The sequence below is a fragment of the Pipistrellus hanaki genome (assembly GCF_964339955.1).
Source record: "Pipistrellus hanaki genome assembly, chromosome: 9".
Lineage (NCBI taxonomy): Eukaryota > Metazoa > Chordata > Mammalia > Chiroptera > Vespertilionidae > Pipistrellus > Pipistrellus hanaki.
The window spans coordinates 72,519,094-72,525,279 of record NC_140511.1 but is presented as its reverse complement, the minus strand read 5'-3'; the positions used below and the strand labels follow the sequence as shown (position 1 = coordinate 72,525,279).

General features: G+C 41.5%; 1 pseudogene across 1 annotated transcript; it reads left to right on the top strand.

The window, feature by feature from the left end:
- Positions 1 to 1,780: 1,780 nt before the first annotated feature.
- Positions 1,781 to 2,119, top strand: LOC311628483 (large ribosomal subunit protein eL38-like; annotated as a pseudogene). Its single transcript has one exon. The product of its transcript is annotated as a large ribosomal subunit protein eL38-like (transcript).
- Positions 2,120 to 6,186: the final 4,067 nt, after the last annotated feature.

The window sequence follows — 6,186 nt, the reverse complement described above, 5'->3', positions numbered from 1 at the left end:
CGCCCCCTGGCTGCGGTCCTCCATCGCTGCGGGCTGCGGGCTGCGGCGCATGCGCGGGCTGGGTCCAGCTGTCAACCCCGAGCTGGGGCTGGGCCAGCTGTCAAACCTGGAGCTGGGGCTGACCCAGCTGTCAACCCTGAGCTGGGGCTGGGCCAGCTCTCAAACCTGGAGCTGGGGCCGGGCTTCTCTCCCAGAACTACGGCGGCGATGAGACCTGCCCCAGGAACGGTGAGCGATCTGGTGAGCAGCCAGATTGCCACCGCAATAGCAATCCAGACGATTTTTATAGCCTCCCTTATCCAATCAGGAGAAACCCCTACCTGGGCTAGGTCACTTGACCTTCAAGAATTCTTAAATCCCTCCCAGTCTCCACCTCCCTTGCCAAGAAAGTCTTGGTGGTTGGTAGAATCCTCTGTTATCACCTGGTCCTCCCCCTTCAACCAGCCCAAGCAAGCAAGCTTCTATATTAAACATTTCCCCCCTCCTCTGGAACTGCTGCCAACTATGTACCTACTGCCCTTTTTGCCTGTCAGTGTCACCAGAAAGCTATTTTGAATTCCCTGTGTCCTGGATGCAGATCTCTGAGGAATGTAGCAGGCACTTTGCAGGGGAGGCACACAAAATTTCCACCCACCTCTCCAAATGCGGCTCTTGAAAGAGGTATTGCAGGGTGGTGGCTTTTAGGTGCACATATTCTAAAACCAGAGTGCTTTGTTAAAATCTAGCTTTCTCTCCTTTATAAATTATAATCTACTCAATATGACTTCCGTTTTCTTTTTCATTTCATATTAAAATAGGTAGTACCTATCGCACAGGTTTGTTGGAAAGGTGAGATTAGCTAGCTAGTAATGTAAGTACACTGTTTATAACTATCTAGGTGAGCAATTTTCAACCAGTGTGCTGCAAGAATTTTTAAAACATGCAATACCTGACTATTTAGCTTGGGGCACTGACCCCCTTTCCCTTAGATTATCAAATTAAAAAAAAAATGACAACAGCCAACACGACAGACATCTAGTGTGAATGAATCAAAATGATACCTATTTTTGGTCAGATTGGCAAAAAAATATAATCTATTTTTCTTTTGGTGTGCCGTAGAATATTAGTAATTAGTTTATGTGTGCTATGAAGTGAAAAGGTTGAAAATCGCTGGTCTGTGATATAATATGTGACAACAATACTGTATTTCCTGCTTTTTAGTTGCCAATGTTCATAGCAAATGCTTATGTTATTAAGATAACCTGTCACTGATTCTCAGACTCCATCTGCCCTCCCCCTCTTTCTTAAAGACATATTTTGAAATACTTAAGACATAAAAAGAAGTACACACACACACACACACACACACACACACACACCTGTGTGCTTGCCACCCAGCTCAAGAAATAAAACGTCAGTAGAATTGCCAGCCCCTAAGGTTCCCCACCACTGCTTTATTAAACTAAATCACTGGCTGAAACCAGTTTGGCTCAGTGGATAGAGCGTCAGCCTGCAGTCTGAAAAGTCCCAGGTTTGATTCCTGTCAAGGGCATGTACCTTGGTTGAAGGCACTTCCCCAGTAGGGGGTGTGCAAGAGGCAGCTGATTGATGGTTCTCTCTCATCGATGTTTCTAACTCTCTATCCCTCTCTCTTCCTCTCTGTAAAACATCAATAAAATATATTTAAAAAACAAAAACAAAAAACTAAATCATGTATGGGATGACTAAGAGAACATTCTATGAAATTGAGAGGTGGAGCAAAGGAAGAGCAAGGGAATTAGACTCCCCTCCTCTGGTCAGCATGAACTCTGGATCAAGTTATTTAACCATCATGGGCTTCCGCTTCATAAACCAGAAATGCAGGGATAATGTTGACCTCCCAGGCTGTTATCAGAACTCACTCATAAAAATGCACGGGAGGCACTTGTTGCTCCGGCCACAGCTTCGCAAAATTGAGGAGATCAAGGACTTCCCTTGCACAGCTAGGCTAAAGGACGCCAAATCTGTCAAGATCAAGAAAAATAAGGATAATGTGAAGTCCAAAGTCCGATGCAGCTGATACCCTTATACCGTGGTCATCTCTGTCAAGAAGCTGAAGCAGTCCCTGCCCCTGGGTTTGTCAGTGAAGGAGCTGAAATGAGCCTGACAGGTTGATCTGTATTGAAATGTTAAACATTAAAAAAAAAAAAAAAGAAAAAAAAAAAAGAAAAAGTATGGGATCACTAAAGTCAGCCTACTTGCACTGGACTCACTTGAGTGCAAACAAATGTCTGTTGTTTTAAGCCACTGAGATGTTGGGGTGGTCTTTTTTTCAGTATAACCCACCCTATCCTATGCACAGTACCTCCTGGAAGTCTTTTCTGATAGTCCAAACCCCTATTGGATTAGGAATCAGAAAACCAAAGTGTTATGCCTGGCTCTGCCTCATACCTAAATTGGACCTGGTCAGGGAATCTTCATCTATAAAGGTGGAATAGAATCTACCCTCTCCCCTCTTTTTTTCAGAGCTGTGATAAGTTCAAATGAGACGTGCATGTGATAATGTTTTTCACCCTAGGACACGCTCTCCAGATGGAGGGAACTCAATGCTCTGATTAGAGGTGTTACTGGATATGTACAGCAGCCACAATGCCCAGGTTTTCTGAAATGCTGCTAATTTAAAATATTTTGCTTGGCTCTCCTTGTATACCTCAAAGTGTACAAAGACACCATCACATTCTAGGATTGCTGTTTTTTGTTTGTTTGTTTACTTTTACATTTTATTTGAGAAGTGAAAAAAGATACACCCTGCAGACTATTGCAGGTGATGGTGGGCAAGTGACAAATTCTTTCCCCAAACATTTGGCAATAAGGCAGGTGTTTAATTATAAATAAGAGTTAAATTATAAAGTGAAAACATAGCTCATTCGTTCTGAACACCTAGTGGACAATCGTGATGTGAGTGTGGCAGACAGCCTCAAAGATGTAAAATTATGTCCCGTGAGATCCCCTTCCCAGTGAAGAGGGTGAAGATGACAGAGTGTGACTTCCTAGGCCAGACTGACTTCAGGGTTCCAAAGGAACCTCATCAGGAATTCTCAGCTGCTAAGGGAGGATTTCTTGGACAGCAAAGAGAGATTCAGGAAGAAATATTCTAAGTGACTGCATCTTATTTCATTCAGAAAACAAACTCAAAACAACTTTTTTTTTTTTTTTTAAAAAATATATTTTATTGATTTTTTTACAGAGAGGAAGAGAGAGAGATAGAGAGCTGGAAACGTCGATGAGAGAGAAACATCGACCAGCTGCCTCTTGCACACCCCCTACCGAGGATGTGCCCGCAACCAACGCACATGCCCCCGACCGGAATTGAACCCGGGACCCCTCAGTCCGCAGACCGACGCTCTACCACTGAGCCAAACCAGTTTCGGCAAAACAACTTTTTTTTTTAAAAAAAAATACTTGTATTGATTTCAGAGAAGAAGGGAGAAGGCGAGAGCAATAGAAACATCAATGCCTCCTGCAAGCCACCTATGGAGGATCCAGCCTGAAGCCCTCAACCAGCCCACAGCCCACAGCCCACAACCCAGAGCCCACAGCTCACAGCCCGCAACCAACCCTCAATCAGTCCGCAACCCAGGCATGTGACCTTGACCAGAATCAAACCTGGGACCCTTCAGTCTGCAGGCTGACACTCTCTTCACTGAGCCAAACTGGGTAGGGTAAGACAAACAAGTTTTCTATCTTTCCTTCCATCAAACTAACACACTCTCTTTCTCTCCGTCTCTCTCATTCTTTCTTTCATATGAACATTCATCCATTTGTTTATCCACTCATCTATAATATTATGTTTATTTCAGAGTTAAAATTCACAAATAAGATTGGTTTCCTGATGCATACTATTAGATTGACTTTTGACTGAAAACTGATGGAAAGTGAATCTGATTGGTTGAATTGGTTTGTCAATGAGGACTGGCCTGGTTAATTAGATTACATAGTAGGTTTCCCTCCATAAATTGAATGAGAATTGAACGATCTATCTGTGCAGCTCCAAACTTTTGTCAAAAATATGTAAAACCTGTGTAAAATATACACCATGGTAGAGTTACATCCCTCGCAATTATTTGAACTTATAAACTATTTCTAGATGCCAACCTAAAAGTATGCACTGGAATATATCATCTTACAAGAGCACCTTAAAGTCAGAATCTTTCTCACACCAGACCCTGGAGGAGCAGGAAAGTAACTAAACCATTTGATCAAGTTAAAGACCAGGAAAGACGCAGTTCATCAGAAGAGGCATTAGGGATGACGGAGCCTAGAAAAAGGTCAAAGCCAACCAGCATGGCATTTCCCACATGCATTCTGCAGGGAGGAGGGTGTGCCTTGCCTTGAAATGTCCTGCTTGTTGTCCAGGAGTTTTGGAGATCACCTGATGCCTTGAACTTTTGACTTGCGAAAGCAGTTACCTATTGAAGGAATGCACACGCATTAACAGTGGCCAAAGGAAGCCAAAGAAGCACCTGAAGGAATGTTGCCCAGGAGAGGATTCTGGCCTTGGAATAGGTTTCAAGTACAGTAAGTTTCAAGGTAGCCTCCGCCATTTCTCCCTCCCTCTTCCCACCCCACACCACCAAAATAAGGGGAAGATCTCAGAGAGCCGAGGAGGGAGGAGGGATGACCAGAGAGGGAAGTGGGGTAGGGCAGCAAAGAGGGAAGGCTTGAGCTGCGTGGTGGGAAGAACAGGAGACAGATTTCCAGTGTTCCTGATTTGCATTTACAATGTAATTTCCCCAAAAGGCAATTAAATGAATAACATTAGTTTCCTTGAATTGCCCGAAAAGTATAATAGTTGAAAGAATGTCTCTGATACAACAGTATTCCTTTCAGTACTTGTGTCTTTTCACTGCAATATGAGTCAAAGTCTTTTGCAGGGCAGACTTGGAAACTACTCTCAATGTCTAACACTGTTTTTTTATAGAAGATATGTGTTTTGTTTGGAACAACTAAATAAAAATGCTTTGGGGAGAATATACAATTCTTTTATAGATTGGGAACAGCCAACAATGAGACAGTGCAGTTCATTACAATGACAAATTAAGTAAATTAAAATCTGCTTCACTATAAGAGGAAATAGAAAGGGTGTGTGTGTGTGTGTGTGTGTGTGTGTGTGTGAATGCTATTATACTTTTTGGAGTTTTTTTTTTTATCACATAGAGTAGGTCACATTCCAAGTTCCTCTGAAGTCTTTGCCCAAATTTGCATTTTTCCTATGGCGTTGTTAATACATTGTTATTGTTAAGAACAAATTAATTTTCAGTTTCTGTATTTCATCTACCCCAAACATCATACTTTCATCCCAATTTCTGCCAGAACGGGAGATGTTTCTTCCTAGATTTTCTAAGTAGAATATTGCTTGGATGAATAACATGAAACTGACCGCTTCCTTATAACAAAGTACATTTCTGTCTTGAATGGTAGTTTGTATTTGACCACTTTCCTGAAGGAGATTCTGTAGGGGATACAACATATAGTCATGCTAAGTTAATAATGATCTTTGAAGATTTAACGCATGTACACTGGAAGATTTGTAAAATGGCTTTCTGAGGGTGGTGGTGGGGTGTCTTCTTACAGAATCTATTAAAAGTCATTTACAGGTTTTGTTTTCTGTACCAGTGAACTAGAGATACAAAGGGTCAATGCCAGGAATCTATGAGCAAGAGATCATTTTAGCCACGATCAGAGGGGCATGATTTCTGATAGGAAATCCCTTCAAACTAAATTGGAAAGAGCCAAACATCATATTCCAGAGAGGAAATGAAGTATTGGAACACCATTGGAAACTGAAATGACTCATCCACCTTAGTTCCGTTGTTCTTAAAATAGTTTGTATTTCATTTCTTATATCAAGTATTTCCTATGTAATGCCTCAGAGTAATGTTAAAGAATGTATAGTTTCCTATTTATATGGCTATATCTATAGTAAATGAACTCTTCCTTTAACGTTTACTATTTTTGCTTTTATAAGGTGTTCATGAACTTTTGTGCATTTATATTCCCTCCATTTAAAATTATTACTTGAAGATGAATTCCTCCAATGGAAATCGGTAGGTCAAAGGCTGTAGATATTTATGGCTTATGTTACAAAGCACTTCCCAGAAAGACTGTCATTTTTGTTTTTCATCTGTTTCTCGGCGTGTATTTTACTCATTCTCCCTAGAATTCTAG